At 35.9% G+C, this 26,951-nt stretch overlaps 1 protein-coding gene and 1 pseudogene across 4 annotated transcripts in view; one reads left to right on the top strand and one right to left on the bottom strand.

Moving 5' to 3' along the window:
* ADK (adenosine kinase) overlaps positions 1 to 26,951 on the top strand; it is a 510,536-nt gene that overhangs the window by 372,314 nt on the left and 111,271 nt on the right. The window lies entirely within an intron of this gene.
* LOC118021846 lies at positions 14,952 to 15,470 on the bottom strand (annotated as a pseudogene).

Genomic DNA, 26,951 nt, shown 5'->3' on the forward strand with positions numbered 1-26,951 from the left:
CTGACTTTGGCTCAGGTCATGATCCCAGGGTCCTGGGATGGAGGCCCCCATCAAGCTCTCCTCTCAGCAGGAGTCTGCTTGTTCCTCTCCGTCTTCCCCTCCCCCCTACTCATGCTCTCTTTCTGAAGTAAATAAATAAAAACTTAAAGAAAGAAAAAGTCAAGGATGACGACATTTTCTTGTTAAAATGGCACAGAAGATAATTACTATTTGTGACTAAGATTTGTATATTACTTTCAGTTGTCACCTTTTCAAAGTCAGAAGGATATCATGAAGCAGAGTACCTGGGGCTTGCTCATCTACATTGGACCTGAGTTCAAGTATAAACAATAGATTTCCCAGTTTTTATATCATTTCCATTTAGCCTCTTCCTCAAGAACTAATGGGCATAGAGATATATATATATATATACTTTATCTCTTTAATAGGTGTACTCTCCGGTATGATATGGTTATTAGAGTGCTAGCCTGGGAGTCAATGGAACCTCTAATCTGTTACCAGATTAAGCTGTGTGGCAATGACAAGTCTATTTAACCTCTCTAGCCCTTAATTTTCTCATCTGAAAAAATGGTAAGAAGTATACTCTAGTTTTGTCAATATTAAATAAAATATGATTTCAGAAATACAAAATGTTATGTAAAAACAAGTCAGTGATACTCTATTTTACTTCTCTCTGTTATTGCAGAATACAGTGCAAGTAAAGTAGAATCTAGATGACCTTGAGCACAGGCATAAGTATGAAAGAATATCTTTCACAATTTTGGTAATACCAAAATTGTGTGCTTTGCCAAAGTGATCAGTATAAAAACAGAATTATTGGGTGATAGATTTTGAAAGGAATAGAGTTAAAAGTTTAGTTTCTTCCTTTTAGTTTAAGGTACTCTCTTAGTGATTTAATGTTCTTCAATTTGAACAGAGTTTATTGAGGATATATTCTGTGTCAGTCATGGTATTCTGTACTAGGTATTCTAAAATCTCGTAAGAATGTTAGCACTGCTATTATATACAGTCAGTTACTTATCACGTCTCTCCTTTCAACTTTTTTTCAAAATAGGAATCTTCAGTATGTTTTCGCATATTAAGTTCAGGTCCAACTTAGGGGTCCCAGCTAATGTAAATAGTTTAAAAGGCCTAAGTTTTATGGTAACCCTGTACTAATTTAACAAGCCCAGGGACTCTGGTTTCCACCAAAAGCATTTTGTCAGCTTTCTTCCTCTCTGCTTTTATCCACAGTGTAGAGAAGGCTAGAGGACTAGGACTTGAGCTCCCAGTTGTCAAATTTTGCTGCCTAAGTAACAGAAGACTTAAATCTATCATGGTTTCCTATATTTAAGAGCTGGTGAGCTCCTCTTATTTTTAATTCCTTTTCCTTGGAAGGGTGTTCTTTTTTTTTTTTTTTTTTTTTAAGATTTTACCCATTTATTTGCGAGAGAGAGAATGAGAGACAGAGGGCATGAGAGGGAGGAGGGTCAGAGGGAGAAGCAGACTCCCCGCTGAGCAGGGAGCCCGATGCAGGACTCAATCCCGGGACTCCAGGATCATGACCTGAGCCGAAGGCAGTCGCTTAACCAACTGAGCCACCCAGGCGCCCTTGGAAGGGTGTTCTAATATTCATTCAGAAATATGACTGCTCATAGGATTTGTGTTAGGTATTATTAAGCCCAAAAGATATGGTGTTTCCATTATTGTTGTTTAATGTTAAACTACAATTCCTTTTGAGCTATATGAGCTATTTATAAGTGATAATGAATAATTCATTTTGAGAGGCAGTGTATTTTTTCAGTAATTGATCTGAATAAAACTAATATTAAACATGAAGACACTAGTTAATAGAGTGGATATTAGCAATCATTTATTCAAATTAAGGTAGAATTCTTAATTTGATAAATAGAATTCTTTTATTTACAGAGTCAAGCCAATTGGGGTTGGTAGGTTGTAGAAAATTAATTTCTTACCATATGAGGAAATACATATTTTCTTTCTCTCATCATGGCATTAATTCAGAAATGACTTCTCCAGTTCCTACCTCTTCCAGGAGGAACATTGTTTACTCCTTCATAGTCATACTTCGCCTTTGTTATGCTAAAGTCAGAGTTTATATTTCTTCTTATGTGGATTAGAAATGCACCACAAGGAATACTGCAAAATAAATTAGCAGAATTTTTGCTTATTGTTGAGGACATTTCGACAGCTACACAGTGGGTGAAAAAGTTTTAAATTTACGAAGCAACATTATTACAACTGAATGGTACTTAGTCCTGTTTTTCAAATAACAAATGGAAGAAGTGGAAGATCTATGAGGCAGGGTTGCCTTTAAAAATGTAATTTTAATGCATTAATTACTGGGTGGCAAGGGCATAGGAAGAGGTAGGCCTTTTCTAGAAATATTCTCATCTCTATTTCTTTAGATACTCTCAGATTTATGTTAACTAACCTCAGGATTTGTATTTCTTTCTTTTTTTTTTTTTCTAAGCAATAGAAAAATATTCCCAAGACATTGCTGATTTTAGTTTTCAGATTGCCTTTGTCTGTAAGATAAGTAACATGAGTACAGGGAATACTTCTGGAAAGGTTGCTTATACCTAGATCAATTTCAAGTTAGAGCCTTTAAAAATTACCTGTATTTAAAAAAAATTACCTATATTATAAGACAATAGAATGTTCTGGATAGTGGGTAAAAGAGTAGACTAGTATTAGTAGATGAACAAACTTTTGGCACTCATTTTTGGTACCTCTACTTCTTAGGAAAGTAATTGAATATATTCAATCCTGTAATTTATTTTATAGTGGTCATTTAATAAAATGTTTACAATAATTTCTTGTCCTGAGGTTTATAAAGTATCAACATGGGACATCAAAATAGATAAACTTGACAGATTAATGAATTGTGAATTATATATTTCATCAAAGTACCTTTAAATGATTTTCTTAAATTTCCAGCTATAATAATAATAATGCATGCTCATTGTAGAGAATGAAAAATATAGAACCATGCAGAGAAAAAATTAAAATCAGCATTCATCATATCAGCCAGCATTAATGACTCAATTTTTTCATGTTTTCTTACAGTGTTTTTTCCATATGTATTTTTAAACTATTTAGTTTGAAATGATTTCCAACTTAGAGAAGGGTTGTAAGAAGAGGACAATTACATTTCTCCCCTATGCTTTGAGCGTTCCCTCTCTCTGCATATAGTACACCTAACCACAGTACATATTCAAATGTTTCTAGTTCTCCCAAGAATGCCCTTTCTAGCAATTTTGTTTTCCTACTCCAAAATCCAATCCAGGAGCATACATTGCCTTTACATACCATAGCTCTTGGTTTCCTTTAATCTGGAACAGTTCCTTGGTCACTCTCTCTCTTTCATGACACTGGCATTTTTAAAGAGTAGAGCCAACTGTTCTATATATGCAAAATTTCAAGAAATTGAAATTATTTCCATTATAATTTTATATCCTTTTTCTCATTTAGTATTATATTTTTAGCATTTTCTAGTGTCATTAATTGTTCTTTCAATTATCATTTTGGGTGGCTATATATTTTTTATTTTCATTAGTCCTGTATTAGACATTTTTACAATTTCTCATTTTTTTAGTATTACTAATACAGTTGGGAAGAACGTCTTATAAATAAATCTTAATTGTAATTTAAATTTCTGAATACATCTATCAAGTGTTTGTTAAGTGCTTACAACATGGAGCAATAAAACAAAAATCCTACAGAAGGCAATAATTAAATGTTAATCTCTATGATTCTGAATATAATTAGATTGGAAATTTGGAAATGGGGGAAATTACCAGATAATGAGGGTGCCCGATTTAGGAAACAGAAATATAGGGTATCCATTTAATTTTGAATTTCAGATGGGACACACAATATTTGGGACATCCACTAAAAAATTACTCATTGCATATCTGAAATTCAAATTTAGCTAAGTTTTTTGTATTTTATCTGTCGACCCTACTGGAGGATTGAGTGTTCAGAAAAACTTCATGATAGTGATAGAGGGAAGTGAAGACAATGTTTCATAGAATGAATGGCTTGAGAATGCCACTGAAGCAAGAGTGAGTGTAGTTTCTATGAAGTATAGTCCATAAGGATAAAGACTTTGTGTCTCATTCACTGCTACATCCCCAACCCCTTAAACAGTGCCTGCACACTGTAGATACTCCGTAAATATTGTCTGAATGAATGAGTGAATGAATAAATGAATGAATGAATTTGCACTATGAATAAAATCAGGTCTTTTGGGACAAAGGTTACCTGTTGTATCTAAGTTGATAAGAATCAAATTTCCATGAATTTGGAATACCTGGCAGACAAATTTGGACATCCTGCCTTCCTTTATTCAACTGAAATAGAAATGTGAAATATAAAGATATTTTTTAAATGAAATATAATGATTTATTAAGTTTCTGCCATTTATCAGATATCAGGGATACTTCGGTGAACAAGAATAGACATGACTTCTATACTCATGGATTTTAGTCTAGTGAGAGTGACAACATTATTTAATTAAACCACTCATTAATTTATAATTACAAATAGACACATATTATGAAAGGAATGTACTTTGTTCTGAAATCACATAAAATGAGGGTATATTCTTTTTTTTTTTTTTAAGATTTTATCTATTTATTTGCGAGAGAGAACGAGAGACAGAGAGCACGAGAGGGAGGAGGGTCAGAGGGAGAAGCAGACCCCCCGCTGAGCAGGGAGCCCGATGCGGGACTCGATCCTGGGACTCCAGGATCATGACCTGAGCCGAAGGCAGTCGCTTAACCGACTGAGCCACCCAGGCGCCCGAGGGTATATTCTTAAAAACCTAAGTTGGGGATAGGGTTATGTTGTGTCATAAGGGATAGATCCAGTTTCTTCTATGAAATCTTCATCTCCCCGAGTTTATAGAATACTCTTTAACAAGTGTGTGCTGTCACACTTGGTTCTTATACAGCTTTGGTTTTTTATCTTAATATATGGATGATTTAGTAGGTTATATATTCTTTGAGGAAGGGGAGATTAGAGTAGGCAAAAAGGTGTTATGATTTATTTTTATCACCTGTAGTTTTCATGTGTATAATAGGTGTAAAATTTATGTTGACTCGCTGAAATTATGATGGAGCTTTTTGATAGCAGTAGATATGCCATAAACATCTAAGAGATTATTTCTTGATTCTTTGAGCATCTTAAAGAAGTTCATGGTGTCTAGATGTCATTCTTAGTTTATAGACCTTGAGTGGCAATTTTAGGTCGGGGATAGATGTCTAGTGATTGGCAGTCAGGGAGCTTTAATAACCATTGTTACATATTAACTTTAATCAAAGCAGTTGCTTTTGAATCTGCTTTCAGTATATATTGAAAATATGACTACATCTTACCACTTTTCTTGCCTTCCTTCTAGTTCCTGATGCTATCATCACTTTTCTGGATTATTACAATAGCCTCATAATTGCCCTCCCCTGGTCTTGTCCTGCTTGCAGCCACAAAAGGAAGATATTGGAAGCTTTTGAGCAGTGATGGTAGCATTATAAGCTCTGTGCTTTGACGTGGCCACATTGTTTTTAACAGATTGGAATAGAGGCATAGTACACATGTGTTACTTGGTATAGTAGTAGGCAATCAGGATAGCACAGTCAATTCTTAAAGACTTTATATTCTTGGTAGTTAAATAATTATCTGCTTGCCAATATTAGTACAGTTGACCCTTGAACATGGGTCACTAACCTCCCCATACTGTACTTTTGTAGAGTGTAAATTAATGCCTTAATAAAGCTACTTTTTAAAATTTTTTTTTAATTTTTTATTTTTTTTAAAGATTTTATTTATTTATATGACAGAGACAGCGAGAACAGGAACACAAGCGGGGGGGGGGCAGGAGAGGGAGAAGCAGGCTCCCCGCGGAGCAGGGAGCCCAATGTGGGACTCGATCCCAGGACCCTGGGATCATGACCTGAGCCGAAGGCAGACGCTTAACGACTGAGCCACCCAGGCGCCCAAAGCTACTTTTTTTTAAAGGACACTAAGATAACAAATAGGCCAACCACAGATGAGGAGAAAACATTTCCCAATTCATATATCTGACAAAGGATTATATACAGAATATATAAAGAACTACAAATCAGTAAGATGACAAACAGCACAATAAAAAAAAAATTGGGCAAAATATTTGGACACTTCAACGAAAGGAATACTATAATGGCCAACGAGCACATGAAAAGGGGCTCAACATCCTTAATCATGAAGGAAATACAAATTAACAACACAGTGAAGATACCATTGCCTACCCACTTCAGTGGTTTAAGTTAATAGGGCCACCAAGTGTTGGCAAGGATATGGAACAACTGGAGCTCTCATTCTTTGCTAAAGGGACCACAAATTTGGAAAACTATTTGGGAGTTATTTTGTTTGTTTTATAAAGTTCATCATACATCTGACCTATGACTCAGCATGTCATTTACCCAAGAAGAGCAACAACGTATGTCCACAAAAAGACTTACATAAAAATATTCATAGCAGGAAACAGAAATGTCCATCAACAGGATAATTTTTCAACAAATTATAGTATATTCATATTATAGTACACTACTAGAAAATAAAAAGGAATGAACTACTGATATCCCCAACCACAAGGATAAATCTCAGAAAATATTATGTTAGCAAAAAGAGTCAGACACAAAAGAATATTTGTATTCTATATTTCATGTAAACAATCTATGATGGAAGTCAGAAAGTGTTCCTTCTTTGTTAAGGAGGCAAAGGGATTGACTAGTGAGGGATAGTAGAGAACTTTCTGGGATGATGGAAATGTTCTGTATCTTGTTTGGGGTGAATATTTAAGATCTGTGCATCATATTGTACATTTATTATACCTCAATAACAAGAAAATACAAAATGCTATAAATGATAGCTAATTGTGAGCCAACCAAGCGATTCTATTAATGTTTCACCATTTTTTATAAGAAAAATAAATCCTGCGAACCATGAGAGACTATGGACTCTGAGAAACAAACTGAGGGTTCTAGAGGGGAGGGGGGGTAGGGTGATGGGTTAGCCTGGTGATGGGTATTAAAGAGGGCACGTATTGCATGGAGCACTGGGTGTTATACAGGAACAATGAATCATGGAACACTACATCAAAAACTAATGATGTAATGTATGGTGACTAACATAACATAAAATAAAATTAATTAAAAAGAAAAAGAAATCTTGCGTCTCTGTTTCTAGAGAAAGAAAACAGTTTTTTAGTTAATGCTATTTTTTATATACTTATATATGGGACACAAATTATGAAAAGATTATCTAAACAAATTGACTAAAGATTACCTGTGGAAAAAGGTAAATATTTTGCTTTTTTGCCTTTGCATATATATTGAGGAAAAAAGGTGATTTCCCGTGGTAGGCTCTTGTACTCTGCTCTCTTACCATTTCTTGTGGTAAAATGTGAGCTATAATGTTCTGACCATGGTAAAGTAATTATACATTGATGAACTCCTTTACTCTCCTCTTATATTTTTCTTTTTTCTTTGTAATGAAATATTTAATATGATCAAAGAATATGTGTAACACGTTAAAAGCAGATGCCTCTGCTTCCCCCTCCATTTGAAGTATTTAAAGCTTTAGCAGTCCCTTGCAGAGCTATGCCTATTCTGATTTTGTATTTTCATTTCCTTGCAGGTGTATATATCTATCCCTTGCATATGTACATATATATGTGTATGTATACATATATGTGTGTATATATACATATATGTTTTTATACAGTATATTATGTGCTTCACTTTTAGCTTTATAGAAATGGTGTATTATGATATTGCTCTTTTTCTTCAATAATAGGTTTCTCTGATTCATCCATGTTGCTGTATGTAGCAAAGTTTATTAATTTACATTGCTATATAATTTTCTGTTGTTAAAATATTTTTTTGGTCCCATTTCCTTTCTCATTCTTTGACCCCATTTGTTGTTAAATCAGCAAAATTATCAGTGACTTCACATGTATGGAATGCTTCTAACAAAGAGTTGTAATTATGACTTGGAAATATAGATACCATTAGAAATTCCTTCTATTCCTATAAGCATAGTAAGCTATATGATTTGCATTTTTATAGTAGGGTATGAATTATATAGTTATAATGACAGCTGCAGGGTAGAAAGTTTTAACACACTAGAATGAAATTTATCTTGGAGACATTTTTGGTATCTGAAGATCCACATGCCCCATATGGTGCCACTGAACCAATGAGTTTGAAGAAATTATTCTTACTGCTGAAACAGCACAAAGTACAAATTACTCTTTTTTATACAAATTTATTATCTTTTCAGCTAAATTTCTGTATGAATAATTATATGTATAAAATATAGACTATAAATATAATGTCCTTCATCACACGTTAGTGTGATTTTCCTCCATATTCCAATAAATGGTACTGTATTTTCTAAATTTTAAGGTTGTAACAAAAAAAAGTTGCAGGTCAAAGTTAATACCAAGTTATAAGATATGAAGCTTAGAACATTATCATTCACTATAAAGAATAACCATAATTCTGATAGGTTTTTCTAGTAGTCCATTTTGATATTAATATTTGTTCTAGTGAAACAGTGTTTTGTTTCTCACAGAATATGGTCCTTTATAAAAGAACCCCAAAGTATTTACATAAAAACGTAATTTTGTGTACATGCAGATATAGCTTATTTTTATTCATAACCATAGTATTTTTTTAAAAGATTTTATTTATTTATTTGAGATTGAGAGAGCGTGAGCAGTGGGGAGGAGCAGAAGGAGAGGGAGAAGCAGACTCCCCACTGAGCAGGGAGCCTGACATGGGGCTCAATCCCAGGCCCCCAGGATCATGACCTGAGCCAAAGGCAGACACTTAACTAACTGCACTACCCAGGTGCCCACATAACCATAGTATTATAGTCATTGTGGTAAGCCATTTTATTAATGTAACCACAGGCTTAAAATAATATGAAATTTGGTATAAATTTAACTTTTTAATATAATTTGTATTAGGGGCTGACTTTTTTCATCACATTTTTTTGTTGAGAGAGAGACAGAGTGTGTGCAAGAGCGGGGTGCCAGAGGGCAGAGGGAGAGGGAGAATCCCAAGCAGGTTCCACGCCCAGCATGGAGCCCAACTTGGGGCTTGATCTCACAACCCTGAGATCATGATCTGAGATGAAATCAAGAGTCCAGCACTCAACCAACTGAGCCACCCAGGCGCCCCCTAATAACATTTTTTAACTCATTCAACTAATTAACTTTTTTTAAGTCATTGGTGTGAAATCCCTTTTGCTGTTTCACAAATCAGAATCATGGATCAAAAGAGAGGGAGAGGGGGAGGGATTGGAGGAGAGAGAGGATTGTGAGAGAAACTTGTTATGATTTCTGTTCCTAAGTGGCATCATACAGAAAGTTTAAAATTAAATATACAGTATTATAAGTATCTCATTGAAATGCAGGACAATCAGAGACTGATCTAAAGGTAATCAAAGATAACCAAGTCTTTGGAGGATCTTCTTTCTAGGTTGCACTGGTGAGAAAGGACATAGAAGTGAAATAACTCTGATGTCAAATCAGAGATTTTTTTCCCCCTAAATCAACGTAAAAACTTGACTTTGTTGGTCCTACCCGTAGACTCAACCCCCTAGTGAAAGTAGGCAGAGCACTCTTTTTCGGTTGACCAGGCTGAGACTCCCTTCGTCTTTATATCATATATATCACTGCACATAGTTTTTTAGAAGCCTAGATCTCTAATAACAATAACAGTAGTTCTCCATGAAGCAACTGAAACCCCGTCTGAAAGACATTATGCATTTATTTTCTTGAATGGGGAAGGCATTATGGGGAGGGAAGGCTTATTAACCTGATTAAAAAAAAATATGTAAAGGGTGGAATTTTATTTTAATAAGTCATGCAGCAAGGAAATTTAGGTTATTGCAGCTCCAGGACAGCAATTACTTAAATATTGACAACCTATACATGTTTTACATGCCCGTTTGCTCTCCTGTTCACTACTGAAATGTAGTTACCATAGCAATGAACACATCACATGGTTCCTGTGCTAGTTCTAAAATAGAGAACAGCAATATGCCATATGAGCCATGCTTATTTTCTACATAAGGGCTGCATCTACAACTTGAGGCCATTCCATACCCTTCTCGGTGCAGATAGCTTGTCATTGATTTAGAAAGCTTTTAAAGTAAAAAGCAATTGGCAAGAGTACATATCAAGTCTCCAACCTTTCTTGTACTATATGGTATATATTCTTTGCCACTGAGCTAAAAGGACAGCTTTACTAGCTTTGACCAGCAGGGACTCTGCTATTATATATTTAACCAAATATCTCTACTGGAATATCAGTACCACTCAGGAGTTTAGACGGAAGGGGCATTTATACCAGGGATGGAAACATTTTCTCTGTCTTATTGACCAATCCTTAACCAATCTTAGCTTTTCTCCTACTGTTTGCTTTTATGTCTCAAGTTTTTAAAAAATAGGATTCTTTTGAGAATTTGAGGAGAGGAGGATGCCAGGCACAGTTGGAGATATGCTATTAGTTCCCTTTTAGGACCATTATTGCTCTGTAAGATTTAAGCATAGGTCACACAGCAGTGTATCAAAAAGGACTGCAGATTTCTGTGACTGATGCTGTCAGGTCCCCACTTCTACCTTACTCTTGCATTCTTTTAGAGTATGTAGTAGACTGTCAGACCTCAAGAAGTAAAACAGGTGCATACCGCCATTACTGTGGATCTTACATATTTACTTGAAATAGTCCAAGTACTATAACATGTTAGTGAATGATGCTACTCTGTAACTATTTCTAACATATAAAATAAGTACTGGGATAAAATAAGGAAATATAAGAAAATTTCAATTTGAGCTGCCAGTTGTACTACACCTATTGTCACTAGAACTATAAATTAAAAATTTTAAATATTATGTACTGAAACTACTAGAAACAGCTACACTAGAGGTAATGGAGGACTCCAGTGCTTTATTTCCTCATTACCTTATACTCTTGACTAAATTTTGTAAGAGGTGAATCACAGGTCTTCACACACAAATTAGTAAATTTAAGAAGCTAAAGGTGCCTGGGTGGCTGTCGGTTAAGCATCTGCTTCAGCTCAGGTCATGATCCCAAAGTCCCGGGATCCAGTCCCACATCAGGCCCCCTGCTCAGTTGGGAGTCTGCTTCTCCCTCTGCCCTTCACCCTGCTCGAGCTCGCTCTCTCTTGCTTGCACTCAAATAAATAAATAAAATCTTTTTAAAAAAAAGGAAGAAGCAGCTAAGTAGGTGTACGTATTTGGCTGGCTGGCTACTACTAATGGGGGATTTATGTTGATTGTTTAATATTTGTGTGTTTTTTCATCTCCTTTTATAATTTGAAAAACATGTGATTTAGTATTACATAAACTATGTAGGTGTGCCTGGTTGGCTCAGATGGGTAAGTGTTGGACTCTGGATTTCAGCTCAGCTCATGATGTCAGGGCACTAGAATTGAGCCCCATGTCAGGCTCTGCACTCAAGAGGGAGTCCGCTTGAGGATTCTCTCTGTCGCTCCCCTTCTGCCTCTCCACCTGCTCGCACGTGTGTTTGCAAGCACGCGATCTCTCTCTCTCAAATAAATCTTTAAAAAAAAACAAAACTGTGTAATATGGGTACTTTTATATCCAGATATAATTTACAACAAAGTAGAGCAAGTGACCAGAGATGTCATTATAATCTTGTACTTGAACCTTATTTTTTTTTCCTTGGTCATTATTTAAAAATGGTACACTACACTGATGAACATAGAGGAAGGAAAGGAAAAATAAACTAAGATAAAAACAGAGAGGAAGGCAAACCATAAGAGACTCTTAACTATAGGGAATAAACTGAGGGTTGCTAGAGGGGAGGTGATTGGGAGAATGAGGTAATTGGGTGATGGGCATTAAGGAGGGCACTTGATGTAATGAGCACTGGGTATAATATGCAACTGATGAATCACTAAATTCTACCCCTGAAACTGATAATACACTATATATTAACTAACTTGAATTGAAATAAAATCTAAAAAAAAAATTAATTAAATTAAAAATAAATAAATAAGACTTTCTAAAAAGAAAAAAGGTTGTACACTACAGAAATAGGTAATACAGAAAGAAAACTCTTTTGTAATCCCACCACATCTCATAGTGAGATAATCTCTTAGTTTGGGGTATGCCCTTCCAGATTATTTTTTATTATAAGAAGTATTAAAAACATTTATTTTGAGAGTATACTATACTTCTGCTTTGCAGCTTTTTTCTTAACAACCTAGATTGCTTTTCTTGTTAATATAGACTTTATCTTCCTTATTTTTTATAATAATTGTATTATTAAATGACTGTACATAATTTGTTCTATTGAAAGCTATTGGGATGTTGTCTATTTTTTGTTATTGTAAATAGTGCTCTGTTAATATATGCCTTGTACTTTTTTTAAAAAGATTTTATTTATTTATTTGACACAGAGAGAGAGCGAGCACAAGCAGGGGGAGCAGCAGAGGGAGAGGGAGAAGCAAGCTCTCTACTGAGTAGGGAGGCTGATGCGGGACTTGATCCCAGGACCCTGGGATCATGACCTGAGCCAAAGGCAGACGCTCAATGGACTGAGCCACCCAGGCGCCCCTATGTCTTGTACTTTTATGTAAATTTTTCTGTAGGCTCAATTTCTAGAACTATAACTGCTGATTCTTAGGAAATGAAAATTTAAATTTTGATAAATATTGCCTATTGCCCTAAGTGTTTCTACCAAATCATATCCCCAATTTAAATGTGTTTTTAAGCTTTGCTGAAATGGTAAATTTTAAATGACATCTCATTGTTTTAATTTGTATTTCTAGAGTTATTGTTGAAGTTCCACATCTTTTCATGTTTCTAAGCCATTTGTATTTTCATCTTCTGTTCTCTCCTTAATTCTTTGTCTGTCTTTCTTTTGGATGGTTCAGTTTTTCCTACTAACTTTTTTCTTTTGTGTTTCCTTTCCTTTGTTCACTAGGAAAAATTCCTAATTGACTTGTAAATGTTCCTTCCAGTTTGTCTTTTGTCTTTATTTTTGGTGCTTTCTAGTATATGGAGGTTTTTAATTTATATATAGTTAGATTTATTAGTCTTGTTTTTTATAGCTTCTAACCCTTATTTATTAATATTGAGTTGTACATTTCATATGGGTCTCATGTACATATTCATTCACTTGTTTACAGAATCTAACCATCTGAGTCCTATAGTATATCAGGTGTCTGCTAGATGATGGGTCAATAGTCTATGTACAATCTAAGGATATCATATTTGCAACAATGTTTTAGCGTAGCAACAGGTCAAATTTTCTAGAATGGTTAGCAGGTACTTCTGGATATTGCTGTAAAGCAAATTAACACATAACATGACCAAGTTCTCTAGAATTATTAGCAGCTACTTTTGAACATTATTGTAAATTGAAAATAATGTGTAATATGTAAAGCAAAAGTAAAAAGCTACATATAACAACAGATAAGTAGTTTGTCCTTTTTTGAAATTTAACTAGTTTAGTCTTTTATGTGTCTTAATATTTACTATTAGTTTTGTGGCTAATACATCTACACCTTTCCTAGTTATGGTATTATTATGAAAGACATGGCTACTGGCATTTCACACAGAGCAGGAAAAATTCCTTTACATAAAAGGCAAACCACAATTATCCTCATCCTACATACTGTTCTAGAAATTATTAAATCAACAAATATTTATTGGGTACCTGTTTTATTGCTGGGCTCTTACAAGAAAAAGTAGCGAACTATTTAATTTAATCTCTGCCCCCAATGTGGGGCTCAAACTCACCACCCCAAGATCAGGAGTTTCATGCTCCACTAATTGAGGCAGCCAGGTGCCCTAGAATGTTTTGTTTGTTTCTTTGTTTGTTTTTAATGTGAGTTACAAGCCTGTCTTCAAAGAGCTCATGGTGGTCTAGTTTGGAATGCGTACCATTAAGTACTTTAAAAGTTAAATGATAAAGGAAAAAAAATTAAAAATAAAAATTAAATGATAGGTGAGCTTGGGTGGCTCAGTCAGTTAAGTGTCTGACTCTTGATTTTGGCTCAGGTCATGATCTCAGGGTTGTGAGATCAAGCCCCATGTTGGGCTCTGTGCTGGGCATAGAGCCTGCTTAAGATTCTCTTCCTTTCCCTCTGCCCCTCTCCCCTTCCCATCTCTTAAAAAAAAAAAAAAAAGTTAAATAATTAAATTATAATTATCCAATGATGTATAAAGACCTCTTCCCAAAACCCAAAATAAAATAGAAAAAACTGTCTCTTCTGGAGCAGTATTATCTGCTAAGGAAATGTTACTGGTGTGGAAGCTTTGGCTACAGTCATTTCTAGAATGTAAAATGAAGAAATCGTAAAAAGTCTCCCACTCCCCTTCACTCATTTTGCCTATCCCCCACCCCCACCCCCACCCCCCGGCAACCATCAGTTCTCTGTATTTATGGGTCTGTTTCTGCTTTTTGTTTGTTTTTTTATTCATTTGTGTTTTTTTAATTTTTTTTTTTAAAGATTTTATTTATTTATTTGACAGAGAGAGAGAGATAGCGAGAGCAGGAACACAAGCAGGGGGAGTGGGAGAGGGAGAAGCAGGCCTCCTGCTGAGCAGGGAGCCCAATGCAGGGCTCGATCCCAGGACCCTGGGATCATGACCTGAGCTGAAAGCAGACGCCTAACGACTGAGCCACCCAGGCGCCCCTGTTTTTTTTTTTTTTAATTCCACAGATAAGTGAAATATGGAATGAAAGGTACAGCATAGGGAATATAGTCAATGATACTGTAATAGCACTGTATGGTGACAGATGGTGGCTACACTTGTGGTGAGCATAGCATAAAGTATAGGCTTGTTGAATCACTATGTTGTACGCCTGAAACTAGTGTAATACTATGTGTCAGTCAAACTTTAATTTTATTTATTTATTTATTTATTTTACAAATGAGGCAATTTATTGACCCAGCATTTGTTGTAATGCTTCTTGTTGGCAGCTGCCACCTGTCCAGCGATTCTGTCCAGATCTCTCTGTCCCTGAGGTGTCAGTTTGCAGCCCCTATCTTGGTCCTTTTCCACCATTTTCAGCCCCTCTAGGGCTTGGAGGACCCTGCGAGCCACGCGCTTGGAGCCTCTACGGAAGTGGCTGGGCATGACCCCATTTCTCTGACGTCCCCCGTAGATCTTGGTCACGGAGCTGACCCCAGCACCGCCCCGGAGGTCCAGGCGCCGTGCTGTGGAAGCAGCTTGTGTGTAGAACCAGTTTTCATCATAGGGAGCAGCTCTTTATTCTTGGCCAGCTTGACAGTGTCCACCCATTCAGGGACTTTCAGCTTCCCAGACTTTTTGAGGAAGGCTGCCAGAGCTCTGATGAACTCCTGCTGGTTCATGTCTTTTACAGTAACTCCAGGCATCGTGCGGCCGCCGCGCTGCCAGCCAGGGGAAAGGGCAAAACTTTAATTTTAATGAAATGGTATTTAAAAAAAAGAAATCATCAAAAAAACTGAACGTGGCCAGTTTACAAGTAGGCAGAATACACAGTCATCTGAGAGTTTATGAATTTAAGTCTGCGTTTTCCACCACTTGCCAGTTACTCCTTTGTCTTAAAGCTTTTACTCTATTAAAGTTGAAGGACCTTTTGGAAATTTTAGCATTTTAAATGTTGTCAAGTATTAACACCGCAGTGTGAGTAAGTTTAAGAGCCTTTCCTCATCTCAGTTTTGGATAGGGAAGGTAAGAGACAATGAGAAGACTAGTAGTCTGAGGTAAGGGGAAAAGATAAACAGTGTCAATCTGGGGATAGGGCATCAAAGGTAACCTTTGAACACCTCAAAGCTTCCCCTGAAAATAGACTTCATCCGCCCAATATACACATGTCTGTTCCTCAGCTTCACTCATTTTATTGAAATAGATTGGAATTGTTAAAATATTTTAAGGTGGGGCGCCTGGGTGGCTCAGATGGTTAAGCGTCTGCCTTCGGCTCAGGTCATGATCTCAGGGTCCTGGGATCGAGTCCCACATCGGGCTCCCTGCTCCTTGGGAGCCTGCTTCTCCCTCTGCCTCTCTCTCTCTGTCTCTAATGAATAAATAAATAAAATCTTTAAAAAAAAAATTTTTTTTTTAGTATTTTAAGGTGTTCCCTGTTTATAATTTATAAAGCATCATTATATGAATCAGAGTTAAAACAGAAGCAGAACAAGTAGATACAGATGTAGGAATTTGTTATAAGACATTGGCATATGCAGTTCTGGAGGCTAGCAAAGTAAACCCAAAATCCAGTTAGGAGAGGAAGATCATAAATAGGTTGAAATCCTGTGGACATAAGCTGGTTAGTCTCTCAGCTCAGGGAAAGCCTAAGCTCTCTTTTACAGGGCTCACCTAATTAAGTCAGGCCCACCTGGGATAATCTCCCTTTGATTAACTTAAAGTCAACTGATTAGGGACTCCAATTACATTTGCAAAATTCCATCACAGCAGCAAGTAGATTAGTGCTCGACTGAATAAATAGGGAAGATAGTTCAGCCTAACCAAGTAGACACATTAAAAAAAAAAAGCCATCGTAATCCTTTAGACATCATTTAAATAATTCTTTTCTTGATCATAATCATCGTAAAAAATACTTCCCCTACAACTAGTAACTCCACAGATATTTTCAGGTAATATAATCATACTAAAGGAACCACAGTCACACTCAGAAAATAAGCTTCATCACTGGTCATAAAACAAGACTTAGAACTAGAGGGTCCCCTTAAGAGGCCATCCGAATCTGTCCCTTCTTTTTATAGTTGTAAAATCTGAAGGCCATAAAGGCTCTCAACTTAATTTTTGTTTTTTAATACCACAAAAGGAAATACCTCATTTAGGAGTATGTTTTAATTGACTTAGTCTTTCACCCGAGGCCCTATAAGAATTACCTAAGAAAGTAGGTGGGACACTGAAAGTAGTCCATTTTCAGTTCAATTAAACTAGTTGTCACTTTATATTGCTATTATATATAAGAGATCCTGGTATGCAAAAATATGTTTCTTAGGGTGCAAAACTGAAAATCTGGATATTTAATGAATTTTGTAGACATGGCTTTTATCAGAATGAATTTTGTACTCTTTGGAGGATCCAAAGCATGTTCTAAAAGGTCTTGTAAGGATTAGTGACACAGTTTTACTGTTTCTCCATTGCCTTGCCTCCCAGCTTTACCTTATAATTTTTTATAATGGATCCCCAAACTTTGCCCTCTGATATTATGGTCTACAGTTAAATTCAAGTGACATTTAGTTGGGAGGGGTTTTTTTGGTGCTTAGTCATTTATATCTGATGTTCTTGAGCATTTACACAAACTTCTCACCACTAAAGGTCCCTAAAAACCATTTATTAATTCAAAAAATTTTTAATTACCTTCTAGGTACCAAGTACTTCTCCTGATAAAACAGTGAGCAAGATAGATAGTCTAGGAGGAAAGTGAGCCAGAGAAACACCAGCAGTAATTGTGGAAAATACCATTACAGGAGAAGTATAAAAATATGATTCATGTCTTTTCTTTATGGCCCACTGCCTGCACATACTACATACTTGATAAATGCTTTTTGAATAAATAAAGCCTATATGGCATTTTTAAAGGAATATGGACTTTAAAAATATATGTCTATAGGGTACTTTGTACAGAACTAGGGCAAGTAGAACAGGTAGAAAAGCCATAAAAAGTTTGATTTGGGGATGGATTCAAGGACTAGAGTATATTGGAATGGGTGCAAACCTATTTTCACTGATTAGCAATTTGTTTCATTTTCTTTAGAGATGGTCTTACTTGCCTTGTTCATGACCTTTAACCTTTGTTTGAAATTAGTGCATCAGTTTGTGCTAATTGGAATTGCCAGTGACCAAGTGAATATGACATATCTATAAAAGAACAGAGAAAATTAGGTCCTTATTATGTTACTGCATCACTAATCCAGGCTTCCAGCTAAATGCCAGAATATAAATTAGATCCCTTATCAAATGTGGCACATAAAATTTTAGGATCCTTTTTAGTGTAGTACATGTGCTTTCAATAAATGCCTGCTTTGGCAAGAAATTATATCAGTATTCTTTGTGTCAAATACGCTTGCATTATATTTTATGCTCTATAACTCTAAAACTGTCCTTGCAAACCAGGTCAAGGGCAAAATTAAATTTGGTTTCTGGATTTAGTTTTACATTGAACAAATACCATTTTTTCTTTGTTTGGTTATATTGTGATATGGTTATTTGCTTTATTTCGTTTTTCAATGAGAACAAAATTCAGAATCCATAACACTGTCTGTCCACTAACTATTCTGCTGCCACACTGGCCTATTTTCAGTTTTAAAAACCATTGAACTCTTTCTCCTGTCCTCTCAGGCTCTTTGCAAATGCTCTTCCCTCTGCCTTGACCTATTTTTACCCCATTATTCAGTATTACTCACCCAGTTAACTCTTACTCATTCTTTAAGCCTCAACTATCAATCTCTTAGAGATTCCTTCTTCATCCACACCACAACCAGCCTTAAAATACAGTTTTAAACATCCCCTTTAATATTACTATATTACTAGTTTTTAACAGTCCTTGGCACGTAGTGGGTGCTTACTAAGTGAAAGGATAGATTAATATATTGAGTACTTACTATCTTCTAGTCACTATAAAATTCCCTCAAGGAACTTTCTCAAGTCTGAATTTCAAAGGCCCATGTTACTTTGTAAATAATATACCTACTTTTACTTTAGGGGACAAAATTAGCAGTTCTGAGTGAAATCAGTATAAAAGATATAAGGATATACATTTATATAAATGCATGTATACATATGTTTGTGTATGGCACGTTGCAGAGTAAAGTGAATATTTTACTGTGGTTGCTGTCAAGAAACCTTGAAAGCTACTACTTTAGTGAATACTGTTGTACAATAATTGCCTTACAAGTATGTCTCGAAAAACAACCTGTTTCACATATAAACTTCCCCAGGCATCTCTCTGCTGTCTGTATCTTTGGCTTCTAATAGTTCTTTGCTTAGAGTCAAAAGTCAGAATCTCTGATATCTCCCAGAAAAGACCATTTAAATTAAATGAGTCCATCAAGATTTGGAGGAAAGCCACTTGAAAAAAAGAAAATATATTACATTCTACCTTTAATTTTCAAAACTTGAAAACTAATGGTATTTCATCTATTCTTTTTGATGGTCCAAGTACCCCAGTCCTGTGATTTCCTTAGCATCTGTAATAGTTTTTGCTTTTATGCTTTTAGTGTTTTTCTCCCCAAGATGCTCTTTCAAGGTCCAACACAGAAATCCTTTTTTCTCTAACAGACTTTTCCTGACTAACCCTATTCCATTTTTTTTGAACTCTGAATTTTTTCACCATGTGAGTATATATTTAACTTTTGTACACTATACTATCATGTATTTGATAAAAGATATGTTATTTTTTTATTGTAGCCTTTGTGTGTTTGTGTGTGTGTGTTTGCTGTGTTCTTGCTCCTTAATCTCACATGATCCACACACACAGTCCAAATCACTTTAATCTTATTTTCCTTGAATTAAATGAAATACAATTTTAAATCCCTTTCCTGGAAAATTAAATATAATTCATTACCGGGGTACTTTCCTTCACCTCCTCAAGGTTCTCACAAAGTAAAACATCTCCCCCTCCCCCGCCAAGTCTTCTGTCCCCATTGTCTCTACTGAGAGAGACCTACTGTTAGCCCTTCAAGTCCAGTGGCTCTGCTGCTTCTTGGAGTGTGAAAATCTTGGCCAAGGCCGGTTGCTGTAGTAGCTTAGATACAACTTCCTGTGTTCGGTATTTTCTGTTGGCCCTTCAAGACTGACATTTTATGAGGTGCCTGGGTGACTCCGTTAAGTGACCAACTCTTGGTTTCAACTCAGGTCATGATCTCAGGGTCGTAGGATCGAGCCCCGTGTTGGACTCCGTGCTCAGCACAGAATCTGCTTGAGATTCTCTCTCGCCCTCTCTCTCTGCCCCTCCCCTCATGCACGCTCTCTCTCTCAAATAAATAAAATCTTAAAAAAAAAAAAAGATTGACATTTTACTCTTTTCCTTCCCTATTCTGTCCTTGAGGACCCTAAGAAAATTGCTTAGCACGGACAGAAAAGGTATATAGGCCTTGTGGGGCCCTAAATTTTTTTGAATATGGTTTTAAAGCCCTGGAAGTCTGAAGGTCAGGTGAAAGTAAAAGGATTGAGAAAAGGGGAGTTACAGCCTGGAAAGTCAAATTACAGGTCTTAGAATTCAGCCTAGCTCCAGCAGTGCTCCAGAAACATTACTGTATCCTTAATAAGTGCCTCTTGAGTTGATGAAACAATATTTGCAAAACTATTCCCTACAACTGAATTAAGAGAGTTAAAGATTTTAACAATTCAAGATTACTGCCTATGACACTGGTGATCTTTTAAACAAGTGGTCATATCAAAAATAAGACATAAAGCTTGATTTACGAAGAGGAACAGTGTTATAAGACCCCACTTGCAATTCTAGTTTTCAGATTAATGAATATGATAAAATTAAGATGGAATAAAAATTTTAGAAGACAGTTAAATAAAATCCAAATTGGATGTGGAATAAAGGCCAAATTGTTATTTTCAGTCATGTGGTGCGTATTTCCATATGTTCTGAAAATCCTCAAGAACTTGGCACAAAGTTCTGCTGAAATAATTTCTGCCTCTTAAATGACAGGTGCCTCATCTTTTATTGTAGTATTAATTCAGAATCCCATCAAATAAGAAAATGCATAACACAAAAGATAAATTTATAAGCATTTGCCTAACTCTAGCCATAGAATCATTACTTTCTATTTCCTTCCTCTCCTTCACCTTCTGGCCTCCTTATGTCTTTATTTTCTCCTTCTTTTCGTTTTAACCACAATCACTTCTCTATCAGATGGTTCTTGTTTCTACTTCTGAATACATTTAAATGCCATTTATAAAATCATAAATTCTTATTGAATTTATGTTTAAAAACCTAATGGGAATCAGCAGTAGTTTTAAACTACAACATAATTATTAAATGTAGTTTTTAATACCAGTGATGATTCACATTTTCCAACCTCCATATTTTACAATTTGTTTTTCTTGGCAAGGGTTTAAGTATCCATGAATAAGGCGAAAGGTTTCTTGAATTTTGGCGTTTAAAGAAGGAATGAATCTTTTCCTGTCTTCTAAAAAGTTACTTTACCTTTTGCAAAAAGATATAAGCAGTAGAAAATGACAGATACTTAAATCTACTCACTGATTTAGGCCAAAGTCGCTGGACTTCTTGCTTATGAAATTCTCCCTGATAGGAGGTTGTCTGGTTGTTAGGGACCTTCCATAAAATCATTTTTATGGTCATTGAATTTTAGAATCAGAAGGACTTGAGAAAGTATTATAAGCCTCTCATTTTTGAGATGAGGAATCTGCGAAAAACAATTTGTGTCTTGTCCAAAGTCACATGAGAGGTAAAGTAAGAGGCAAAGCAAGAATTGGAAATCATGTTTCTTTATTCCAACTCTAGGACTGTTTTTATACCATTATTTTATGAACATGGAAAGCAAGCTGAAATTCATTATATTGTGTGTTTACCTAAAATTCATTGTATTTTGTGTATCTTAGAACTTGTCGTTTCTTTCTTCTTTTAATTTTTTAAAAAGATTTTATCTATTTCGAGAGAGAGAGAGAGTGTGTGAGCAGGGGGAGGAACAGAGGGGGACGGAGAAAGAATCTCAAGCCTACTCCACACTGAGCGTGGAGCCTAACGTGGGGCTCCATCTCACAACCCTGAGATCATGACCTGAGCAAAAACCAAGAGTCAGAAGCTTAACTGACTGAGCCACCCAGGCGCCCCAGAACTTGTCATTTCTATACTTTATTCTTTGAATTAAAATATTTTGTATTAGTCATCTGTTTTCTGATTTGCCATGTAAGAATCTTCATTTATCTTCCCTTTTATATCCAGTCTACATAATGCTACTAGATAACCTAATCTTTCTAAGATCTAGTCCTAATTATGCCACTTACCTACTCAAAAACTTTAGTATCTCTCACCTTCTCTATCTACATACTACATTGTTAAATAAATTAATAAATCCATTGTCCTAGCTTATTAAAGACTAACTCTACCTTTCAAATTGTAGTGCTTTCTGCTCCTCAACTCATCCCTTATGATCCAGCCAAATTGGACCACTTGCTGTTCTCAGAATACACCTTTCATTTTCCATACCTCTATGTCCTTCCTTATTATATATTCACCTAAATTTTTACCTATCTTTTTAGGTTTATATCAAATTCTGGGGCACCTGGCTGCCTCAGTCAGTAGAGCATGCCAACTCTTGATGGTGGGGCTATGAGTTCAAGCCCCATGCTGGGGGTAGGGTTTACTTTAAAAAAAAAATTTGCCTTCCACCATAAAGCCTTCTTTTATTCTCTTTCCTTTTAATTTCAGTTGTAATCTACTATACTCTGACTTCAGTTTTTGCATTCATCTTAATTATTCTTATTTTTGGTTAATCAGATGAGTCTAGCAGAGTGCCATATAACCCTGGAAATAAGTGGTACCTAATATGTTAATTGGTTTCTAAAGTTCTTGAAATAGATGGAAGATAGTTATTGCTACCCCCTTTTATTCCTAAAACAGATAACCAAACTCCGCCCAGATCATCACAACCAAGAGAAGTCCTACAAATATACATTAGTATTTATTTGCTAGAGAAAAGAGAAAGGCTTCATTTTAAAATTGTGAAGTGTACCATAGTGACTTATTGCTGGTTATAAGCTCATTTAGACTTCTGTTTTTATCCCACATGCTGTAAATTTTCTAATTATCTTGCAGCTCAGCAAAGTAAAATAGTAGCTTGTCATAAAAGTGCTTAGTTCGTAGCTTACCAAGTCCTCAAACTGAATTGTGTTTACTATTTATCCCTGTTATTTAATCTGTATGTAGGGTGTTTTGTGGTTTTTGTTTAGTTAACTTGTTGGTTTGTTTTTTGCTATTCTTGCTGCTTCTATTGTAAATTTTTTGACATTTACCCTTATATTGTACTCTATGATACCCAGTGTCTGCCAGTGATGTCTGAACTCTATATGTCTTTGAAAATATAATTATAATTTAAAAATTCAGAAGAAAGTGTTCTCTTAGGAAAAACGATCACCCTGATTATTTGTATATCACGTGGAAATGAGGCAAATGCCAACATCCTTTATGGTAACCTTCCAGAGCAGGACTGCAGATATGACCAAGATATGGATTGCATAAATATTCTCACAGAACCAGCAAACCAGCAATTTATGAAATATTGCACCAAATCGTAGATCTCATTCTTGAAAATCTCAATACTCATACGTACAAAGATCTTTTGCCTTTTTAAAAAACATTCTTTTGATCAGTTTAACTCATTCCAGTGCACATTTATTTAATCACACTATGTGCAAGGCGAAGTTCTAGGATAAGATATAAAACCCAGTTCTAAAGAAGCTCGTAAACTAGGGGAGAAAATAGACCGTGTAAATAAATTATAATGCAGTGCAAGAACTAGCATAATAGAGGCTTATACACAGCACTAAGTTAGTGAACTCTGATCCCAAAAATAAAGTATGAACACAAGAAATCAAGTCAATATAAATGTATTGCGGAGGTATTTCTTCTTTGCTTAATGTAGGCAAGTGCTTTGTCTTTATCATTTGGTAAATCAACAAGGATTTATTATCTATTCTGTGCAGAGCAATATGTTAGATGCTTTGAGGATACAAAGTGAGAGTTTCTGCACGAAGAATTTGTAATGTAGTAGGAGAGATAAACTGTCTATACAAATAACTATGTTTCCAGTCTGCACATAATTGCCATAAGAGAAACCTTTACAAATTGAGCAAAACTCTTCTGCAATGCAGAAAGCCACATCTGGAGATAGGGAAAGGAGAGACCATGAACAATTCAAGAAGGCTTCCATTAAGCAGAAGATGGTTGAACTAACCCTGGAGGGATTGGTAGGATTTTGACAAGGGTGGTTGAAGGGTATTCTAATTCATTTAGTGCCTACATGTGCAAGGTAGCATGAAGGCAAAAAAGCCTGAGGCATGTTCAGAGAATAGCAAGTATTCTAGTTTGAGTGGCATCTGGTACATATATAAAGGAATAGTAAAAGATCAGGCTAGAAAGGAAAAGTAGGGGCACTTTATGGAGGACATTGAAAGTCAGACTGTGGAACTAGGACTTTTATCAGGAAGCAATAGCTTTTTGGGCAAAGGCTAATCGAAGCTGATATTTAGGAAGGTGAATCTAATGGTCATGTGCAAGGATGCATTCAAGCTGAGGGTGACTGGTACCAAAAACTGGTTAAGTGACTATATAATCTAGGCAAGCGGTAGTACAGGCCTGACCTAAGGTTGTGTTGGTAGGAATGAAAACAAGGTTACAGATGTTATCGGCCTTAATGCTTATAAAATGTACTTGGCAGAACCTTGACGCTATCAGATGCAAAGAGAAAGTGTCAGAGGAACTCTGGAAGTGAGACAGGATATATGATAATGATATCAAGTAAAAATAATAGAGGAAATTACCCCCCAAAAAATGTAAAGAGAAAACAGATCAGAAAATTGGTAACTGAATTCTAGATAGCAAGACTGTCTTTAGGGAATTAACAAATGAGAAAGAAGATAAGCAACAGAAAGATGAGAGAAGAAAGGGAAAGAAGAGCCCGAGTGGCTCAGTCAGTTAAGCCTCCAACTCTTGACTTCAGCTCAGGTCATGAGATCAAGCCCTGCATCAGGCTCCCCATTATGCGGGGAGTCTGCTGGAGAGTCTCTCTCTCTTCCCCTCTCCCCCTGCCCCTCCCCCCACTATCTATCACTCTCTGTCTCTTTAAAATAAATAAATCTTAAAAAAAGGAAAGAAGATATACAACAGAAAAGTAGGAAGGAGAATTTCTAGGACAGGGTAGGAAATTCAAACTGAAATATCAGTTAAGTCTCATTTCTCATCTCTTAAATTATCCATTGGAATTGGGAAATCCAAACAAAAGAGCTTAAATGTACAGGAGTATGTTGGGGAAAATTGTCCAAAGACCCAAAGGAGGGAAAATATTTACTCAAGAAATGAAGAGTAATTGGCGATGCAAAGAAATTTGGAGATTGAAACTAAACCTCTGAAAGAATAGAAGGAAATGAGTACTCATTTTATTTTTAAAAATTATTCCTAAATTTTACACTATGCAGAAATCCTTCTTCCCTCAAGAAAAGCAATTAAGTCCTATTCAAAAAAGTCAAGAGGAAAGGCTGAGATTGGTGAGAACACAGTCTCTGAAATGGATGTAGGTTGAAGCCAACTTGTAATACAATGGTATAATAAGTCAAAATTGCTGTTAACAAAATCCCATCTGTTATAACGTTTAGTGCAATAAAAATGCCAGTATTTTGTTACTAGCTCTGTGCTGTATTACCTTCAATTACCCATGTGTTGTTGATACCCAATGAAAACTCATCCTTTGTCATGGAGACTCCAGAACTCCACAGGCAGGCACTAAGATTGGATAATGTGTTCTCTCAGATTCTGACAAAAGGTAAAAGATAGACATTTCTTTAATTCTAGTTTTTAGACTAAAATGATTGGCTCCCATTTCATTATCCAATCTTTTCAGAAATATTCAGTATCTTTTCAAACCTATTTGTTTTTCATACAGCAAGGGTAGGTGAAATCACACTTTCCATCTGACATTTGAGACCCTGCTACATGCTCTCTTGAGTGTTTCCTGCCATTTTTCTGTGACCTTTTTTTAATAGCCTGACTTGTACATTTGGCCAATTTCTTTTTCATGCACATTGGGTTTTTTTCCTTGACTTCTTTTTCTTCTCTCTGAAGATACCTGTGTTGATCATTACTTGCATGGCTATCCTAGCTACTTCCCACTGGCCATTATGAAAATTTAAGTTTGCTTATATGTTGGATTTCTAAAGCAGCATTATAATACACTCTGTACATAATTATTATTAGCTAGCAAAAAGGAAGAAAATAATACTGGGTATTGGTGATACTTGAAAGTGGTATTTTTTTTTTAAAGATTTTATTTATTTATTTGACAGAGAGACAGCGAGAGAGGGAACACAAGCAGGGACAGTGGGAGAGGGAGAAGCAGGCTTCCCGCCAAGCAGGGAGCCTGATGCGGGGCTCGATCCCAGGACCCTGAGATCATGACCTGAGCCAAAGGCAGGCGCTTAACAACTGAGCCACCCAGGCGCCCCAAAAGTGGTATTTTATATACATATCCATAGGTTAAAATTCAGACCTGAGGAGAAATTACCTTTTTCTTGTTTGGTTTTTTTATCTACTAGAGATAGGAGACTAGATGCTTTTTTGTTTTTACTATATTTTGTTATGTTATTAAATCACAATGTAGTCCTATAAATTCCCTTTTTTACTTAGTCCAGTAACATTTTGGACTGTGAATATTAATATTCTCTCTTCTTCCTCAGAAGACCAAGAGACCTAAGGAATAAAGGAGCTTTGTTATAGGTCTGAACTTAAGAGTCAAAACAACTAGAAACTGGTGATCTCTGTGACATCCGTATTCCTCTGTCATATCTCACACCTTACCCTTGCCACTTTGCTCATAGAAAGGTTTATAAAAACAACTCTGCCCTGTGCAGTTGTCCATTTCTGTGTTTTATATATTGTTTTCATTGTATTTTTACCTTATTTTCCAGAAGTTAATTTTTGTACAACTTTCAGACTAGAATAAGTTGGGCCATTAGAGTGGCCCCAGGGGGCAGGTTTTATAGTGGCAGTAGTATCACACCTTGACACCTTGGGAAGGATCATGCTCAGAATATGGAAAATACAAAGGGTATTGGTACACCTTTGAACTGAGAGAAAGGAATCATTAGACACTTAACAAGAATGCTAATCTCTCCCCATCTGAGATCTTCCCTTTGT

Source organism: Mirounga leonina, unplaced genomic scaffold (assembly GCF_011800145.1).
Source record: "Mirounga leonina isolate KUSES-001 unplaced genomic scaffold, KU_Mleo_1.0 Mir_114, whole genome shotgun sequence".
In the NCBI taxonomy this organism is placed as follows: domain Eukaryota; kingdom Metazoa; phylum Chordata; class Mammalia; order Carnivora; family Phocidae; genus Mirounga; species Mirounga leonina.